The sequence below is a fragment of the Pezoporus occidentalis genome, unplaced genomic scaffold (genome assembly GCF_034315485.1).
Source record: "Pezoporus occidentalis ecotype Australia unplaced genomic scaffold, CSIRO_AGI_Poc_V1 ctg95, whole genome shotgun sequence".
Classification (NCBI taxonomy): Eukaryota; Metazoa; Chordata; class Aves; order Psittaciformes; family Psittacidae; genus Pezoporus; species Pezoporus occidentalis.
The window spans coordinates 294,805-315,829 of NW_026916315.1; the positions used below are offsets into that span (position 1 = coordinate 294,805).

The 21,025-nt window shown below is 41.9% G+C and overlaps 1 protein-coding gene and 1 long non-coding RNA gene across 10 annotated transcripts in view; one reads left to right on the forward strand and one right to left on the reverse strand.

The window, feature by feature from the left end:
• LPP (LIM domain containing preferred translocation partner in lipoma) overlaps window positions 1–21,025 on the forward strand; it is a 353,500-nt gene that overhangs the window by 135,561 nt on the left and 196,914 nt on the right. The gene's annotated exons all lie outside the window — the stretch shown is intronic.
• Window positions 850–6,365, reverse strand: LOC134157371 (uncharacterized). 2 transcript variants are annotated; one of them, XR_009962297.1, is made up of 3 exons: window positions 6,219–6,365; window positions 5,493–5,639; window positions 850–986 (listed from the first exon to the last, which is right to left on the reverse strand). It is a non-coding gene; the product is annotated as an uncharacterized LOC134157371 (long non-coding RNA). The 2 variants fall into 2 exon arrangements; XR_009962298.1 differs by having other exon boundaries at window positions 5,493–5,678; window positions 6,219–6,312.

Below are 21,025 nucleotides of genomic sequence, written 5' to 3' on the forward strand. Positions count from 1 at the left end.
TGAGAGGCAGAGTGGGCATACCTGCTCCTTGGGGCTTCTTGTGAGCTTCTGCAGTGTTGTGCTCATTGTTGGAAGGTGGCTGCAGGAGCAGCGAGCTGTCTCAGCCACACTCCAGTGGTGGTTTGTGTGCACCTTGTTCAACATTAACATGAGATAATGCGTTTTAGTCTTTTATCGTGGCTCACTCTCTTGCATGTGCTGTGAGTTATACACGTAAACTGTTGCTGTAGCCTAGATGAGGCATGGGAATATCTTGTTATTCAGTCATTTTGATGCTGAATTGAGTCCTGTGAGTACCGAAGTATTTCCAATGGGATCTGCTGGTCTCTGCCTCCTGCCTTGCTCCACCAGCTGAAGAAAATCATTGATGCTCTGCAGAAGAGGCATCAGTGTGTAAGTGATGGGACAAAAAAAAAAAAAAAAAAAAAAAAAGGCTGAGTCCTCTAAGACTTTTCTAATCCCATCATTGTCATGGATGCTGTGGTCCCATCCCTCTAAGGATTGAGCTTGTGGAGATCAGAAATGTAGTGGGAAGAAGGAGATAACTTTACTGTTGCAAATAATCCTGACTTGCCTCAGCACAGTCCCCATGTTAGTGATGTTTTTTAGAGAAAGCTTTTTTAAAGCACACATTATAAACTTTTAAAGTCTTCTTAATCCTTGTTCCCATTCTTCATGTGTTTCTTGCACTGAATGGAGCACAAGAAATTGAGCAGTTGAAGCAATACTTTATTCATTAGTGTCAGAACTGCATCATCCACAGGCTCTTACAAACTACAGCCAGTGAAAATGAACTTGAAGCTCCAGGCCTCTTTGTGGTGGCTTTGCTACCTTCTACACAAGAGCATTTAAAGCACAAACAAAGCCCCCAAATGCTGCAGAACAAACGGGAAGGCAGGGGTCCCTCATTAAGGGGTAGCTGCAAACCAGTTTGGAGCAGCCTTTCGGAAGTCTCCATTGATTTCTCTCTAATGACATCCTCTTCTCTGTTGGTTAAGAACCAAATGAAACCAGTTGGAAATTAGTGGTGGTTCTCATTTGTATAATAGCAGATTTAAACTGCCCCAAGCAAGCCGAGCTGTATTGAAGAAGCATGAGACCAAACTGGTGCTTTTGTGCCTGGGCAGCATCCCTCTACTTGATAGTTTATCAGTCATGTGGACATGGAGTTTTGCCCAGTTGTCCACAGACCAGTGGCCAGTATCAGCACTTGTCATTCTCACCAGTGTAAATAAACTGGCTCTGGGCAGGTCCTTCTGTTTTGAATGCAGTCATTGCAAAAGTTCTTACTGCTTGTCCTGGGTAATAGTGTCTGCGTCTTCTTTTCTTGATAGAAACAAATATGTAGGACTCTGCTCTTGGCTTTGCTCTCAGAATGAACATTTTCTTTTTTGAAATACCACCTGAGATAATGGCACCAGGAAAAATGCACATAAAACAGGTGCCTAAAAATTATTGTTGAACCAGTATACTTATCTGTAGTTCGCAAAATGTCAAGTCAGGCCACTAAGTTTTATTAGCAATTCTGACCATGTTTCGTTAGAATTACAAATATTAAACTTTCATAGGCTCTGGAACACATTGTCTCTTATTTGGGAACTACTTGAAGTAGTGCGTAGCCTTGTTTCTCATTTTGATGAGCGAGCTCCTATTTTCTCTGTTATTTGGTATGATAAAGCAAACGTTGCACTTCCCAGCAGGTGGGGGCTTTTGGTTTGGTTTTCTGCCATGCGTTATTTTTTCTCATTTTCTTTTCCTCCTCTCTGCCTGCTCTTCCGAGATACTATATTTAATTTTTCCACTTCATTATTTCAGACATTGAATAGTGATTCATCTTTGCACTGGCCTGTGCTGTGAACCACAACAGTTTGGGTAGAATAAAGAAAAAGGGCAAAAAGAAAAAAAAAAAGGTGAAGGGCAAAAGAGAAAAAAGAAAAAAGACAGTTCTGACATACACTTGCATGGAAAGAATCCATCTTTTTATAACTCGAATTTCAAATATCTGTCATCGACTAGATCAAAACTACTTTCAAAAAACCATTGTTTGTCCTCTATATAGTTTTAAAAGGCTGTGGTACCCAGTCAAAGCGAGAGAGCAATGTTCATGCAGAAATAGCTTGAATTCAAGCAGGCAGCACTTGTCCCTTTTATTTTAATCTGAAATGTTAACATCCTCCAGATGCTAGTTTGTTAAATAATAACAATTGTTATATGACAGTTAACAGTCGAGTAATATTTTTTTTTTGCCCATGTTCAAACAATGTGGCTCTTCTACACCCTGAAAACTAACTGTTATAATAAAGGATTATAAGTGTATTTTTCCTTTTCTCTGCCTAAAGCTTTTTCACTCTGCCAGAGTGTTGCTAAGTCAGAGCAACCAATAAATGTCTTTTGAATTCTATTACAGGTTGGTCTAATAAAAGGCTAGAAGAATGAATGAGCAATTCTTGAAGCCATAGAAACTGTACTTGTGGCCAAAGAGAAGGCATTTCTGGCAGCGAACACTACACAATTACAAATTGGACTAAACACACAAGGCCCAAAATACTTGTTGCTAAGCAAAGTGTCTTGGGATGGACTGAGTGCATGAGCTGAGGGTCCGTGAGTAGGACTGACAGCCATGTGATTCTGGCTGTCCTGGGGAGGGTGCTTATGCAGAAGGGGATGAGCAGGGATCAGGTCTAATTCCTAATAAGCAGACATCATTATCTAAAAATTCCCCTTCTGTCATCTTCTTTAACTAGCACGCACGCTGAAAAGTCATAGCCATGGCAGAACATGCAAGCATGCTCTAGGAGCTTCACTGGGGATTTACCCAAACTGTCTGAGGACCTATGAAGTGCAAAAGACTTAGAAGTCTCTTCCAACTCTTAATTCCTGTGATGACAATGACTAAGGAAAGATTTTGGTTTAGTCTAGATATGACCAAACCATTAAGCTTGACATGAAGGGCTGGCTGGTAGAAATCACACTGACGTGAGAACTGGCATTTGTTTTGCAAAGCACTGAGTTTATGGGAAATGCCATGGAGGTGAGGAATAAGATGAAGGACCCGTGCATCTGGGTCACCTCTGTTACAAGATCCATTTGAAAAGGTTTCGCAACTGGCTTTTCTAGATATTCTGCAATGGCATTGGGCTTTGTGTAGTCTGAGCACCTGTCATGTGATGGTCTGCTTGGGGTTCCTGCCACCGGAGATGCCCCTGAGCAAGCTGATGGGAGGAGAGGGAGCCCTCAAGAGTAGGAAAACAGTACTAAAACAGTATTAGTAAGCACAATCTTTTAAAAGTAGGCTTAATATTGGACATTATAGAAGTTTGAAATTTATGTTTGAAAAAGTGAACGTGTAATAAGGGTTCAATTCTTATGAAGTGGAAGCTGATGGTCTCTGTGACTGGTGACTCACCCCATCCTGAGCTATACCAGCTGGCAGGAGACCTGCTTTTTGGTAACAGCATCAACAAAATAAAGTTACATTAACTTTTTGCCCTGGGTACTCCTCAGTGCAGGCTTACAATCTGAGCTCAAAGTTTCCCGACTTCCCTACTGGCCCCATCACCTAGAGCTCTTCTGCCAAGGACACAGGACATTGGGCATTCCAGTGGCTTCCTTGGGACCACCATGCTCTGCAGCTGGGTGCATTTCCATCCACTTCCCTCATCCAGAGCAGTCCAGCTCAGGTCTTCACAGGACCAGGTTACCTCTCAGCCCCTGAATTGCCAAGATCACCTTTACAATGTGTTACTATACTCTTCAAGGGAATGTGCTAACCTGAAGCATGTTATATATTTGCAAAGTTTTTTGCAGGAGCGTGAAAAGGGATAATCGTAGTTCCTGGGCCACTTCTCGGGAAGGGTAAGGAAAAGAGGTTTTCTCGATGAGGATCCATTAACATTGCTCCGGCTGGCAGGCAGTGAAACACAGGAGGTAAAAGTCCATTCTTCTCCTTTCCCAGTCCTACGATTTAAAATGTTTGAGCGTGCACTTCAGAAGCTGGGGAAGTAAAAGGCCCCAGTTGTGCCAGGAGACTCTGCAAAGGCCACAGCGAGTGAATGGGCTGTGGAGTGTTAATACAGTCCATCATTTTGTAACGAGCCCGACGTTCTTGTATGAGCCGTGTCAGGCTGTTGTCTGCACGCTGTCTTTGCTGATCACAGTAATCGGGTCATAAGAGAGGGAGAAGTAATAGCGCGTCTCTTAGCAACCAGCCCCAGGAGAAAGAGAGAATTACTCAAACAGACTATCCAGTCAGGGAAGTAGAAAGATGAAATTTTCTGAAAGTCTGTTGGAAAGTGCTCAGGGACATAACTCTTTTATGTGCGAGATCCTTATAGGCTGCATCCAGTGATATCAGACACTTTTATTTTCTTGATGTCTTCCTGGTAAACTTTTATTTTTTAATTGGCCTCAGAAAAGTGGAGGGGGGGAGAGGAGGGATCCTCTGAAACAGAGACATTTTAAAAAATAAGGGGCAGAGTTTTGTATTACCTTTAACAATGCTAGCGAAGGTCAGCATGTCACAGGCAAGAGATGAGGAGAGCCTCTTATCTCTGCACGAGTGCTTTGAATGCTTCCCATGTCAGTACTAGCCAAAGCACGTTGCTGTATCAGCCGATGCTGCAGTGGCATGTACAAAACAAACTTGTTGGGTCTCCACTGCATTGCACGGGGTGTCACGTCCCATGAGTGTCATGGAACTTGTGCCATGCTGATTGACAGCTTGACAGAGAGCTGGACCTGATGTGCCCTCCTAGCAGCCGTGCAGGGCCAGCCCAGCTAAGAGGTCATATGGGGCAGGTACTGGTCAAGTCTGTGCCAGCAGCCTTTCTCTCAGTGCCTCCGTTTTGTGTCCTCTTCCAAGCTACTGGTTTGTGTAAGACATGTAGGGGGACATCTCTGAGGCCTTCTCAAAGACTTTGGCCAACACTGGCCCCAGGGCTCGGGAGGTGTGGTGGGGGCAGTCTGGAAGCTGTTCATTTGCACTTTGTATGCGAGATGGGGACAAGCTTGTGTTGTCCTGTCTTGTGCTTCTTAAAGATTTCTATTTTTTTTTATTCCGGTAAGATGCACTTCTGTGGTCAGCAGGTCTACATCCTTCCCGGTGCTGCTCAGGGGAAGGGGACCATGCCTGGAATAGTCTGCCCACCCTCCCTAAGCAAGAAAGAACTGTGTGTTTAGTGGAAAGGCACATACTCCAGAATGCTTGAGCCACCCCCAGATTTGTGCTTGCATCCTTAGAACTATTGCAGGGACAAAATGTTTCTGAAAGCCTGGTTTGGTCCCTGGCTCTGAGGAGACAAAAAGAAAGTGTTGCAACTGTTGCAAAAGGAAACTGTGGAGGGGAGCATATGCTTTTAATGGATGATCCAGCTACTAGTTTGTGCCCTTCATCTGCATTTGTCTGCTCTGTGATGCCAGGGCATGTCCAGGTTGTGCAGAGGGACCAGGCTCACCTCTGCATGGGATAGCTTGACTTCCAGTAATAAACTTACTTGCAGATTCATGTGGTTTAATGAAGGCTGCAATCATTCTCCCAAATCAGGATACTGGACAGTTGGGTAAAGGGGTTCAGGCTGAGCTCTGGGCTGCTGTGGTTGAGCTGTTGTTTGTACCTGGGTTAGCTTGCTTGTACCTGGAATCTCTGTGAGCATGAGCTTGGGTTCAACCTGTGTTAAAACCTAAATTTTTCAGAGATAAGGCTAACTTCAGCATCTTATCCTGGAAATAATCAGTAGAAGACAGTTGAGAGAAAAAAAAAAAAACAAAACAACAGAAACCAAACCAAACCAATAGCCTTGCAGCTGTACAGAATTAAAAGCTTAGGAGCAACATCTACCACTGTCAGGGAAAAGTGAGATAAAGAACAGTATTAATTGTGACTATTTCCAATCAAATCATAGAGACTGCTGCTTTGTTGTCCTCTCAGAAAGAAGAAAGACTTTCTTCCTTAAAAGTTTAGTAATTGAAGAGTTTCCTTGTTATTTTTGTGAGTGCCAGTAAGTGATGTTTCCTGGAAATTTTCCCCCAACTCTACAAATATCACCCCAGGGCTTACAAAAGTGATTCAGTTTGGGAAGTCAACACCATGCACTTCCTCAACACTGTCAGGCAGCCCCCCGGGTGGAGCATGCAGCTTCTGCAAAACCATTAATTGGTTGTTAAATTACAGTACAATTAGGCGCCTTCTTGAAAACTGAATTCCTGTTATTCAGTCTTACCTTCCTGTCATGTTAGAAATGAAGGCGCAGGGGCAGGGGAGGCTGATGCATAGTTCGGGTCTGGAAAGTTGTAATTGGTCTTTCAAGGTGTTACCTTTCTTCTCAGCAGCATGCTCCTCGAATGACCCCAGCTGACAGATAGATGAGATGTTCCTTATTGCCAGCCTTCATTGTCCTGGGACCAAGATTATCTCACACGTCTTGCTTTTGTAATGGGCTCCTTTCCTCCTTCCTGTTACATTTTTGACATCACTTTTTGTATCAACTGGGTACAAACAGAGCCATTTGTAACCTCATGTGATAACCAAGCATAAAAGGGACCTAGCTGACTGAATTCATTCTGCAAGTGTAGAAGGAAGATTGCCCTGGGAGCTCAGGTCTGACACAGCTGTCTTAAGTAAAAATGAATTTATAAAGATGAGGCAACACATGAAAGAAGTGTTAGCTGGGTAAAATCACAGCTGGCCTGCATTTCCTCTGGTATCAGCATGGACATGAGACCACACAATCGTAACCAGTAATATATGAAGCGTTGCAGTATAATCCTCATCTTCTGCTTAGTCCATTCAATGCCTTAGATTTGGATTAAACTCCGAATGGAAGTTTTGTTGTTAACCTGTCCCTGCCAGCAGTGGTCCTTCAGAATTTGAGCCTGTAACCCTTTACCTACAGCAGAAAAGTCAGTTGGGTTTGTAACAGGAGAATACTTGACCGACTTCCCTTGGTGCATCAAGTGTTCAGCCTGTGTGCGGAAAAAAATGGGACATAGGACCTCAGGAAGGAGAGGTGACCTTGTGGCAGTCAGAGGGAATTGGGCTGTTGGATCTCCAGCTGCCAGATCTCTGTGTTTTGTTCAATCGTTCACTTCCCTCAGTAGGGACAAGAGTCTTTGAGAGGGCTGCAGGAATGATTGGTTTGACTGAGCCTGAAAACTCTTGATATTTAAACATTTCTCCATGCCAGTAAATCGCTCTTGTTGGCCAGACAGAAAATACTTCAAATTTAGCAAGTCAATTTAAATTTAGCAAGACAAGAGAGGTGATGCATCATCACAGCTGAGCTCTTTCTCTACAATCATACTTGGACTTTTTAAACAAATTATTGCTGAACCACCCTGTTTCCATTCTGAGTATATGGTGCTTTCCTGAGATATTACTGAGACAAGCTAATGGAGGATCCATTTGCCTTGTTATGCCTTCTTATGTGGGAAGACTATTAATCTTCCTGTTTCTGATGCACAGTTAGCACTGCCTGTTTGTGTGTGTCCAGAAGTGCTTTTGCTAATGATCCCTTTTGCCCCAGCAAGAATGTGTTGTGTAACTGCAGTAGGGAAACAAATAAAAGAGAAATAAGGTAGCAGGGTAACTATTTTGAGAGATGAGCTTTCGCTTGGCATGTTAATTTTCCCAAGAGATATGGCACGTCCAGTACCTTGTGTAAGTTGACCATCAAGCATGGCATGGGTCTCTGGAGGGGGAATATTCCATTTTAAGAATCTGTTGGGTACGACATGGGCTCATGTTTGATGGATGTCGCCAAGTATTTAAAACTCAAAGCGCTATGAATTCCACCTGTGAAACTGGAGGCAGAGGTAACACAAGTTGGGAAATCTGGGCCTAAATGTCAGGGCCTAAAGGTCACTTTTCATCAGTGGAAAGTGCAGTTGTCACCACAAATGTGAGGCTGCAGGAAAGGAGTTGTGAGGCTCCCTATCTGTTTGATCTCCTGACCAAATATACTCAGTTTACACAAAGTCCAGAGTTTGTTTTTTTCTAACAAACCTATCCAGCAAATGTGGTTGTGATCTTAAGATTCAAACTCATTTTTTCTTGTTTATTCTTTTTCCCTGTGATCTAAGAGTGATAGAGAAGTTTCTAAGCATTTGGTCAGTGACTGGGATGGAGCTGAAATGGGAGCTTTCTCTTGTAGCTGTTCTGGCTCTGTCATGCCCACAGTAATGAAAGCTTTGTATGAGAGGAGCCGGAAAATTCATGAGGCATCAGAAGGAGCATGAAGATGTGACTTATTTCTATAAGCATTTAATTGTGAAATCTTTTTTTGCAATTAAAAAAATTGATTAGAAAAACGATTAGTCAAGTCTGTTGGAAGGAAGCAAATGTCTTATTTGTGGGGACTAAAAAAGGTTTGACTGTCTCAAATATCTTACCTTCTTGGTTTTTCTTCTTTTTTATTGCAAATGATAAATTATTAAAATGAGGGTGTGTTTTGAAAGGAAGATTTCTAAAGAATGCTTGGAAGATTCTGTCCTTGTTTGTTAATTATTTCATGTGGAATAATCACCATCTGCAAGTGGCCAAGAAACAAAAAAGCATTTGTTTGTTGATCCCAATGTTTTAGCATTCTGTTTGAGAGTGAAATCTTGATTTTGTCTGGGTGTCCCTCATTGAGCGGTACTGCAGGTCACGTTTCCCTCTGACACTTGTGCAACCCATTGCCGCTAAATTAAGTCAGCGATGGCTCCTCTGAGCAGATTTACATAAATACAGCTGTCTGGACCTTGCAAATATGTTTGTTATTTATGCACAAGGAAGACCTGAAGCCAGATATTTCTTGTAAGGACTGGCCTAGTTGAGCTGACAAAAGGCACAGCCTGCAAGGAAAAAAACACTTTCAGCTTCAGCCAGTAGCTCCAGTTCTTATTGGGAATAATCTCTAACTGGATGCAGATGTGTTTACTGTGAAAATGCCAATTTTATATCGTCATATCTGTGTGCCTTTTTTACATTTGTTGGAAAATAAGAGAATGGAGATTTCTGTCTTTGATTAAATATTTTCCTGTTAGGATTTGTAGGTTGTTTCCCATCAGGCTTATTCACTTACTGTACTTCAGATGTGGGCTTACCTTAAAGGGGAGGGGGCTTCCTGGCACATGGAGACTAGGGGCTTGTGAAATCTCAGTTGAAGCTGTGTGTTTATAGCTCTTGTGAGTTAGCAAGTGGAGTGAAGCTGTAAACACTGTGTTATCTTGGGGTACTCTAATAACTGGTGAAAATCACTGGTCACAATTTTGCTGCCTCTTAGCCATCATATGTGAGCTACTAGAGTTAAGAAGGCATATTTAGCCCCTGGGAGGCTCTTACTGAGTGAGCTTCCTAAATCTTACAACCAGTTGTATGGTAGTGCAAATGGGTTGGTGGATTTGTACCAATCAGCTGGCATATGGTCTTCACTGGGGGTTTGGGACATTGCTTGAAACACAGTAGGGATGCCTGATGCATTTCTCATCAGCTTGACGTGTTCTTCATCGACATCAGTACCTGATAAGTGAAGCGTTGCTTCTCAGACTTCATTGACACATTGTCTGTTGCCTGTTGTCTCATAAATCTCCCTATAAAGCTCTAAGTAAACACCCCTGGGTGGAATCAACAGATCATTTTTGTGGCATTTCTTGTCATCTAAGCAATAATTCATTAAAAATTTAATGACTCTTTTGCTCTGGAGAGGAAGAAGAGAGCTGGCGCCTGCCTTTAAAGTTTCTGTCTTGTGTTGTTGGTGATTTTTGTTTTGTTTTGGAGGGTTTTTTTTATTTTATTTTGGAGGAAGTCAAGTTGATAAACTGAAAGAAAACCATCTTATTACAAAAAGCTTGAGTGCTTCTGAGAACATTTAAAACAAGCATGACTAGAAATGACCTTTCCATCCTGGAGCGAACTTTGAGTGTATTCTCCCTTTGGCATTTCTAATGATAGACTTTCCATCTGGTCTTTGCTTAAAAGCTAAGATGCAACTTCGGGTTTGGTGGGATTTTTTTTCACATTAAAACTGTATAGTCTAAAATTAATCCTCTTGATCATATCACTTCAGGGATAGGAGTGCAGAAACACTAGGAATATTTTCTTATTTTCAGTAGCTCCATTCAGTCCTCCTGGCAGCAGATTCCTTTTGTCCCAAATCAAGTAGTTTCTAATCTGGGGGAACCCTGGATTTCCCTCTGCTTGAATTTGGGGAGGTTGTGCCCCTTAGAGGAGATTTTAAGAGATTGAAGTGATGCTAGTGGCCATGGTGGTGTGTGTGAGATCTGGATCAGTAGGAGGGATCTGTGGTTACATTAGCTACCTCTGGTAATACTGTCATTTCTAGTGTTGCACATTCTCTGCTCCCAGTTTCCCATACCGATTCCCCAAAGCTGAATGTGCAAGAGTGAAATCCTGGTAAATGAATGCTTCGGGGAAGAACTGGGGACCTCCTGGGAGGTACCACTGCAACCATTAGCCTCATTTCAGCAGAGTATTTGGGAAAAGTACATAAACTGATCCTTTTGCTTAGCAAAGCATTTCAACAAATGCCTAATTTGATACATGCTTTCCGAAGGCCCGTGGGATGTAGTATTTAAGCATGCACTTGAACTTAAGCATGTAACTGAGTCTGGGCTACACGCAAGCATGTGTATGCACGTGGGGAACATTTCTCGGGATCACGTGTAGGAACATCAGTCACCAGATTTTTTTTAAATACTTTTTTTTCCTCCCTGTAATGCTGATCGCTACTGAATGTGTATTCTCTTCCTTTTCCTCCTTCATCCTTGTATGCAGTGAAGTTATACAAAAATATGTAGGTGGAAGATTACTGGTGAGCCATTCCTCAAATGTTGTTATGGTGGGAACAGCAGAAAGTAAGTCTATTAGTAAAGTCATGTTTCTATCAGAACTCCATATGGGGCATGCGCAGAAAACATGTTTTCCTGACATCGAGAAGGCTCTGCAGAAGAGCAGATGTTGTTTGGGGCTCTTGGCCGGTAGATGATCTGCTGAGGGTATCGGTGTTTTTGCTGCAGGTTCTTCTGGTGACCAGCTCTATTAAAACAATGGGAGGGAGAAAGGATGTTGCCAGTAATGGAAGAGAACAATTCTGGCACACATAGCTTCCTCTTCATAAAGCTGCTTTTCCCTTGAGGCAATATATCTTGCATCTTATGGGAAGGAAATCTTACAGCATAAAAGGAAGTCTGAACTGCTTAGCAATGAATTTAGAAGTCTAGAAGTTGGATTCCTTTTATGAAGAGATAATATAGGTCCCATTCCAGTATATTAGGGAAGCTTTTCTAAGATGTGTCTCCAAAAATAGGAGAACTATGGGAATCACTTCTTTAGAATAATATTTGTGTGTGGATTATGTTAATGTTCCTGAAACCTTAGGAGATGTATGCTCAGCACAATGAAGGTGTTCAGAGAACAAAAGCAGAGAACAGTATCTTTAGGCTGAGCTGCTCGGCAGGACAGAATGTAGGAGGATGTCTTTATGTTCCTGGGGATGCCTGTGATGTGGATTAGAGTGGTCTGAGGGCTGTCCTAGCTTCACTCTCCTGCAATAGCTCCTGAGGGGCTTTTCTGCCTCCGAGAATAGCTGGCACATTGTTGTGCTCTAATTATGCTTGTTTTCCGGTTGCATCTCCTGCACTGGGAACTGGCCTTCTGCAGGCTTTACTACCTCACGGCTGCTCGCCTAGTGGGTTTGCTCCATGGCAGCCCTGCTGCTGGAGATTAACATCTCTCTATTATGTATCAGGGTAAAAAGCAGGGTACGTCCAAAAGTTTTCAACCTTTTAGCTCCTCCCCAGTGCTATTGTCTCTTCCCATTCTCCTCAATTAAAATAAAGACATTGAGAGAAAGAGGGGGAAAAAGTGGAGCTGATTTTCTATGAGTAGCCCAAGCAGTGAAGTCCAGATAACTTTGGTGGGCATATCCAAGTAAGGGTAATTTATGGAGACCCTAGCAAACTGAAAAACAACAAACAAAAGAGGGGGAAAATGTGGCTGGAATCCTTCTGACGAATTTCTGCATTTTCTGCAGAGTACATAATTAAAGGGGATTTTTTGGATAAAGGCAAAATTGTGTATGGGCATGAAAAATTCAGCAGGGAATTTAAGCCATTTCCAAACCACATGAAACATTAAACATTTTGCTCAAGAATAGTTTGAGATGGTGTGCATCATCCCAGGTTTTAAGCAGTCAACTGATTTTTCACTTGCAAATGTTATATAGTCAAGGAGAGCCAAAGTGCGTTTTTATCTTCTTTGCCATGATGAGTGCAGAGCCATTGCCTTGAAAGATTTTGCTGGCTGACCTGACACACACCCTTGTTTACCTATTTTGGCTAGATGATTTAGCTGCAACATGCTGAAGAATGAGGGGAGCAGATATAAGTGCTGCAACCGCACCATGCTGTTCTGTGCTTGTGATCAGCTCTAGCCTTGGGCTCTTGTCTGAGTGGCTCTCAAGTTACCCTTTTAAATCTAGTGGAATTAAAGATTTTAATCAAGCAAGATGCTAATCACCATGACATGATATGATATGTATGCCCCGATAAGGATATAGAGTAAATCTCCCAGTCTCTTGAAAGCAGAGAATCCCATTCTTTAAATGATGTTCAACATCCATACTGAGGTTTTCCCTAGGTGTGGTACTGGATTTTAAAGCTAGGTTATGTCTGTATTTTTAGATTTAAAATTCTCCCTTTGTGTAGAAAGATAAACAGTGGCTAATTTCAGATCATTTTCATGTGTCTTCTTGATTACTTCTTGTTTTGTTGACAGCTCAGGTACTCAAACATGCCATGTTTTCTCTTTAAATAAGGTTGTTATTCAGTTCAGTGTCTTTCATCCAGGAAATCTGTGATTGTTTAAATCCTCTAGGGATGAGCTTTGCTTTTGCATAAAGCAATCCCCTTGCATGACTGCATGCAGCAAGTCATGCACTGCAAAATTGAAGTGAGTTTTCAAACCCTGCTGTTGTTTGGTTTCATTTAGGAAAAGCTGGTCAGTTATCTCCAAAGAAGGATGGTTCTCTTCTTCTCTAGGCATGACTCTCAAGTTTGTCTCAGTGTGCCAGAGATGGTTCTCTAAAAAACCTGCACCCTTAAATATCAACATGTACACATGTACCAGGGCAGATAGCGTTTTGTCAGCCAACACCCCCACGTCTTTCTCCTCAGGGCTGCTCTCAAGCCAGTCTCTGCCCAGCCTGCAGTTGTGCTTGGGATTGCCTCAGCCCAGGTGTAGGACCTTGCACTTGGCCATGTTGAATTTCACGGGGTTCACATGGGACCACCTCTCCAGCCTGTTAGGATACCTCTGGATCCCATCCTTTCCCTCCAGTGTGTCAACCTCACCACACAGTTTGGTGTTGTCACCAAACTTGCTTAGGGTGCTCTATCCCACTCTCCATGTCACTGACAAAGATGTTGAACAGCACCAGTCCTGATACTGACCCCTGAGGAGCTCCACTTGTCACTGGTCTCCATTTACAACTTCTTTACTTGCCATGATTCATGAAGAAAGTAGAGACATTGGCCGCAAAATTCTCAGGGAGACTGACTGGGTACATAAGCAACTCTGAATGATGTGGCTTCATGATTCATCATAAAGCCTCAGCACATCAGGCACCTCTGTGCATTAAAAATAGTTTCTGAGCAGAGAACCTGCCTGGGGTCTCTCTGCCTGTTTGCACTTGCTGGTAATGTCAAGCTAGAAATTGTTCTCCTTCCTGCAGGATCTTCTATCTAGTTGATGAAAAGGTCCCCTCTCAGTGATGGAAGGATTTTTGTTCGAAGGTGAGATGGACTATCCACTCTCTCTCTGTGCTGCTAAGCCCTATCTCCTTCCCATTCACTGCTCCAGTCATATGCTTGTGCTAGCATGGGGAGATGCATATGTTACTGTGAATAGCCTTTGTATGTCACTGCAGGCATCAGCAGGCCTCAAAGTATGATAGAGTTGGGTTTTTTTTGTGCTCATAGAAGATTTATCCTCTTCTCTTTCTCCCTGAGCACACACTCAAACAATATATCAATTTTAATTGTTTTCTGAGAGGTTATTAATATTGAAGTGGAGATTTAGGATGAGGATCAATCATTAATCTGGGAAGAATGGATTTGCAGTTTCCAGCAGCTAAGGCTGGAAAGGAAGTGAGGATGAAAGAAAATCAAGAGAGATTCCCCACCTAACCAGCTGGGTTTTTTTTTGGGGTTTTCTTTCTTTCTTTTTTTTTTTTTTTTCTTGGCCTAAAATTGTCCAAGTGACAGCTCTGAGGAAAAACCAAACTCAGAGTGAGGATTTCAGAAGTCCAGCCTAGAAACTGTAGCTGTATGTACTACAATTTGTTACCTTTTTTGTTTCTCCATGTCATTTTTTTTCAAGAATTAAGTCTCCAGCTTTTCAAATAAAACCACAATCTTCGCAGAAGATTTTTATTTTCTTCCGCATTTTTCCTTTTAACAATATCCACAAATATTTCAGTAATTAATTTTCTATTTGTTAAATAGAAAAGTTTTAATTCAGTTTATAAGAGATCGCACCCAGGTTTCCCTACACCAAATAATTGACCCTGCTTTTGATGTGTCATGTTTTACTGCAAGGGCACCCTCTCAATTATCCTGGAATGGTGCCAGACACTTAGACTTCTTTTCTGGAAGGGCAGCACCATATGCTGAGCGGGGTTACAGCAAAACTGTTAATTTGTTCGACTGCTTTCTCAGAATGGTCAAAAGCTGGAAATATGTGCTTGGATAACTACAATCATAGAATCATAGAATAGTTAGGGTTGGAAAGGACCTTAAGATCATCTCATTCCAGCCCCCCTGCCATGGGCACAGACACCTCACACTAAACCATGGCACCCAAGGCTTTGGCCAACCTGGCCTTGAACACCACCAGGGATGGAGCATTCACAGCTTCCCTGTGCAACCCATTCCAGTGCCTCACCACCCTTACAGTAAAGGGTGGATTGTATTGAGCTTCTGTCTTGCTCTTTCCTTTTATGAGTGCAAAATGAGAGCCACATGTCCCCTAAAAACAGCACAGGTACCACGCAGCCACCACTTACCGCTGTTTCTATGCTGAGAATAGGCAGTCTGCCTGGGTCAGTTTAGGGAACAAATTTTCATATCATCAGTGTCATGAATGGGCATATTATTCCCATCCTTGGGAAGTCCTTTTCATGCCTCTGTCATTCACCTCTTCTTTGCCTATTTTAGGATGCTTCTGATGGGAAGTGCTCTCTCTCATCTTGGTTTTCCCATCATGGTGCTCTGGGCTCTGACCAGCAAGGAGAAGGATGGGGCATTCTTGGTAGGGGATTTTGTGGAATATGAAAAACATAAATACAGATATTTATCTAAAATAATCAGTTTAGCTTGTTGTTTCCTAACCAGTTATATTGTTGAATTATGCAAAAGTATAATTTTTAAAGCATTTCTGCTCAAAATATTACAATAACATGTAAGTGTGCATAGTAACTTTGAGGTGTTGGGCAGTGATTGTTGGTACAGAAAGCATTGGTGTTCTAGGGTAAAATTAATTTCAGAAGAGAAAGTTTGCATGATTTTTTTTTTTTTTTCTCCTCTGCTTTCTGCATTATCTAGAAGCACCTCCAGGTAGAATCTACCCAGGGAAGATATCCTTCCCTCCCTTTTTTTACCCCCTTTAGATTATAATCCTGTTTCTCTTCCATGGTCTAGCCAGATCATGTGTGACATTTCTAATAGGTACCAGTGTAAGCAGCCAAACTCTGTTCACAAAACCACCCACCACCACTCCATATATATTTATGTAAATTGATACATGGAGATAGAATTAAAGTTGTTTAGGTTGGAAAAGAACTTTAAGGTCATTGAGTCCAACTGCCGGGTCCACCACTAAACTGCTCCCTACAACAAGGATATGGAGCATTAGTTATTTATTTTGAAAGAAGATAGAGGTAAATTCGATTTATCCAAAATTTAGTTTGATCTTAAATTATGTTCAGGGGCTAAGGATGTAATTTATTATTAAACTGTTACACTAGTGAATAATAAAGTGATTAATCTTATAGCATGAATAAAATGTAGCTGATTTCTGTGCTCCCCAGTAGCACTGACTATTGCAATAGAAGGAAGAAAGCCAGTGCTGCTTGTATTGGTGAAAACATGAACTGAGACACATCTGATAAAGACACACATTTTGCTTTAATCTTTCCAAGTTTGAATGTTCATAAGAGGTACATAGGGAGGTGTGAGGAAGAGGATGGGAGGGAAAAAATGAGCCATTTTGAAAATCAGTTTATGGGGCTTTGCTTGATCAGTTCATCTGAGAGCGCTGCATCATAGAATAACAGAATGGTTTGGGCTGGAAGGGGCCTTAAAGCTCATCCAGTTCCAACCCCCCTGCCAAAGGCAGGGATACCTCTCACTACACGATGTTGCTCAAAGCCCCATCCAACCTAGTCTTGAATACTACCAGGGATGGGGAAGCCACAACTTGTCTGGGCAACCTATCCCAGTGTCTCACCACCATCATAATGAAGACTTTTTTACTAATACCTAATCTAAATCTACCCTCTTTGACCTTAAAGCCATCCTCTCTTGTCCCATCCCTTCTTGTAAATAGTACATCTTCAGATTTCTTGTAGGTCCCCTTTAGGTATTGGAAGTTTGCTATTTCCCATGCATTTCCCACTTAGTATTTTTGCTCCAGTCTCTCCATCCGAAAGCAAAAGACTTTGTGAAGAGGGCACCATGCAGGGAGGTTGAGCCCATCATGCAGGGAAGTGATCTAGTTATGGCAATTGTTTTTGTTGTTCATCTCCTTTGCATGCTGGGCAAGCAGAATGGATCCAGTGCTTCCAGATGTTCTGCAGTACATCGTGTTTCCTCTGACTGCTCAGATTGCAATTCACCCCGAAAGTGGGAAAACAACGCAAAACCAGTTATAGGCCAAGTTAAGTCTGATATTGCTTAAAAACTGTTGGCTGCAGCTTCTAAAACCTGACGAAGTCCCTTGATAGTGAAGAGCTCTGGGAGATGTTTCTTTGTGATCTGTGCAGTGTTTTGTATTTCATCACTAGACACAAAGAGGGTTTGGTTGGAGATAAGAAAGGATGTATCCAAAGGACATGATCCCCATAATCCCTGGCTGCCTCTTCGGGGGCGAAAGCTGAAAAACCAGATTAATTTTGATTGTGCTACACAACAGTAGCCACAGAGAATGAGGTCTTAATCCAGTGGCGTAACTCATTTTTTTCGACTCCTTCACAACCGTCCTATTTAGTAAATTAATGCATGTGTCAACTCTTGTCAGGAGCTCTTAGCAATGAACAAACGAGTTAAACACCATAGTCTAATAAACAAATAGATAACCTGTTTCGGTTTTGTTCCGGGTGAGGCAGTGTTTCCCTCAGTGAGTTATTTCATGGACCTTTTGCTCTGCAGAGGAGAGGGATGGTGTGTGGGAATGCAGCCCATGTTTCCCCTTTGAGGATGAGGTTTACTCTTCTTAGATGTCCTGATTTCCAGCATATTTCCATATGTTTGTGTTGAAATCTTTCCATCTCAGCAGGCTGTTTTCTGTCGTCTTTTTTTTTTTTAACCATCACTTGGAACTACTTTTGTCCTCATTACTGGACCTGAGCAGCCATAACTGAAAGTGAGATTTCATCCTACTAGTTGCTGCACAGACCAAGTAAGATGGGCTCTGTTTTACATCTACATTTTACATCTACATCTCACATCTACATCTCTGCTTACATCTACAAATGAACACACGAGAGAAGGCAAAGGAAGTCTTTCTGTGCCCGTGGACTGAGGCACAGTAGGGCTAGGTGACATCTCCAGAGTCCTAAAAGAAGTCTGTGACAAGGAATGGTACTTAGAGCTTTTCTGTTAATCTGCTAATCTGTAAATCCTTACAGATTTTAATGGAAGTTTTACAGGGCTGTTTCTTACATTGGCTTAAGTTTAGCCCTTCACTAAGTTTTAGTAAAGAACTGATTTATTTTCCATAGAGCTGAGTTCTGATGCTAGCAGACCTCTCCTCTAAGCAATTATCACGGTTACGGAGATAACCGTTACGTGAGCAGGAGCTGAACTGTCTTATTTGCATCATGTTGACAAAACATGTTGAGGTGAGCGAAATAAGTCTTCGCTATTGCATAGAGGCGGGTGTGGGACATTAGCTTTACCATACAGTCATATGGAAAAGTAAGTTGAAGAGTCAAAAATGAAGTCTTGTATTGATTCCTTTGTACTTAGCGGCGTGTATCGTAAACTTATGATGTGTAGGATGTTCAGCTGATGTGCATAGGGGTAAGCAAGCCTTCCCCTACCTTGCTGCTATTGGGCTGCAGGAACATTGGTTATGTTTTGCTGGGAAGGATGGCATGGCTAGGTGCCTACAGACACCAGATGAATAAACCCACAGTCTCATAAAAAAAAATAAAAGCACTGTTTGCACAATGAGGTGCATCCACTGTGACGAAGCAGCTGAGATTTTGCATAATTTAGAGGACTGAGCCCTTGTTTCCTACTCTTGTGCTAATTACTGCCTTGGGGTTGTTTTGAGAGGGAGGTCAGTGAGTTCTGATGTGAACCAGAGGTGGGTGGGATTTTCCATCCTAGTGACAAGAGCTAGAGTGAAAGGTCTGTCTATGGAACACTAAAGATAGCATCTCTGCTAAATCAAGTTGCTCAATAAAAGCTGCATCACTTGAAATGAGCCTTGGCTTGGTGTGCCAATGCCTCTCCTTTTAACAGTCACAAGCGTGTAGGCAATGCAAGGGGTCCAGCTCCAGTTCCACTGAAGCACCTGGCTATGCCTACATGGTGGTAAAACTCAGTTACCTCGTGAGACATGGGAAAAAAATGGCTTTTGAGCTGCTGCCTCAGCTCAGACCCAAATGTCAAAGCAACTAGTTTTGGATCTCCTCATTGGCACTCCCCCACGCAGCTCCTCTGTCCCCATCAGAGTCTCATCTGCTACTCCTGAAAGCTTTAGTACCTTATTCTGGCTCTAGTAACACTGGAAGAGATCCAGAACGATTCCAGTAGAGCTATTTTGGATTTGCGTTTGCAGGAGGAATTGTACCTAGAGGTTTTAAATTAATCGCATGGTCATTTTTCCTCTGTATATTTAACCACCAAAATTAATTCACATTTGAAAGTTTCACAAGCTGCTTCTTTCATTATCTCAGCTAGCTGTGGTTAAAGGCGGCATGGCAGGAGGGTGGTAGTCTGGCTGAAGTTGTACTGATAGGAAAAATGATGGGAATTCTTTCCAATGAATCCCAGGGGTTTGGGTGGTTGGATGGTGGGATGAAGGTGGAGGTAAGGATGCATAAGATGCTATGGTATGTGTTGGCTATTGACTTTCCATGTAGTAAACAAAATTACCAGATGATTGTTAGCGTGTGTTTTCTTCTGTTTGAAGAGAATATTTTACGCAGGACTGCGATTCATAGTACTGAACTGTAGGGGACTAATGTTCCTGTTCTCCAGCTGGGAGAAACTAATTCAACATCTTGTGTTGTAAACACTCACTCATTTTAACTGATTACACCTCCAATGTTCCTCAAATCACTAAAATTACTAATTGCTATTCCTTACACATCAGAGAGTGAATCCTGAATAATTAACCCCAAATAAAATTAGATGAATTGGCCCTTTTAATTAGAATCCCTGCTGCTGTTTGTTCTGAGCTTCCTTTTCTTACTGTTAAGAGACTTTTAGAATGATTAAAACTATTTAAGACTTAAACAGCCAGTGACCTTTTAATACAATATAAATCCATAAAAGCAATATTTCAGCTAGCAGGTGGTGAAGTAAATTTTCAGTGCAACTACCTGACAGACTCAGTATTCCTTTTTTAAATACTGAGGATGAAATTAGCCATTGTGGGGTTTTGTTTTGGTGGTTTGTTTTTTTCTCCCTCCTGCTTATTAATACAGTAGCTGATTAGCAAAAGTAGTTCAAATGGCAGGATTAGTGATTGGTAAGAGAGTAGTAATTTAAACAGTGCCTTGGGTTGTTGGAGCTGCTTCATTTTAGGAATCACAGGCCAATGCGGTATATTTAGGTAGATTGTGGAGCTGGTGTGTAGTTGTGTGATGGTTTGCCCCACACTGGCATGCTGCCAGTGACCCCTCATGACATGGTTTTGACCAGCGATGCACTGATATAAAACATGATTTTAATCATATGCTTTCGTTGTCTGGTGATGTGTGTTAAATACAGGAAAATACTCACTTTGGGAAACTTAGTAGGATGTGTGTTCACACCTAAGAGTCACCAAGTCTTCTCTAGCTGAAGGTTTCTATAAAAATTCTGTGGTGTCACTTTGGCAGTATGAAGTTTTCCAGACCACTTAGTAACGTTGCAATATTTTGCAGCTTTTTGCAGTGGTTATTGAAGTATATGGGCTGAGTCAAAAGGGTTTTAGCCTAGTGCTAAACAAATTAAGGTAAATCTTAGTTGTTTCAGTGTAGATCACCCTCAAATTGCAAACTTTGACTTTCTGCAGTAGAAGGTAAATACTTGACTGGGCAATGGGAAATGCCTATATTGGCACAGTACTTTGCCAGACGAAGTCTGTTTGGACCAGAACGGAAACACATCAGGTGCTCCATCACTGTCCTTAGTCTAGTCTCTGAGCCCAGGGAGAGCTGTAATTTTCAGTTGATTCAAACTGATTCTGACCCATTTTCAGAGCTAGAAATTATCAAGATGATGATGAGAAAGGGTTATTTTTGTTTGGAAGGAGAAAAATTAAAACCATCTGGGCATATAGTCTTCAGATGTCTGCCAGTAATTTGGAAAGACCAGTGTGAACCCTGTTTTGTTGGTTGTTAGATTTCATTAAGTTATTGTTTCAGGGAAAAATATGGTGGTTTGCTTTTTTGTGTTTCCGAGGGCTTTTCCCCCAAACAGTCTTTTCTTACTGAACATGTGAGATTTTCTTCGTGTCTAGAAGTTTCAAAGCTGCAAATCTTCATGTCTAAACAACTGTGTCAGTCAAGGGGGGAGGCAATTACTGTGCTGCAAT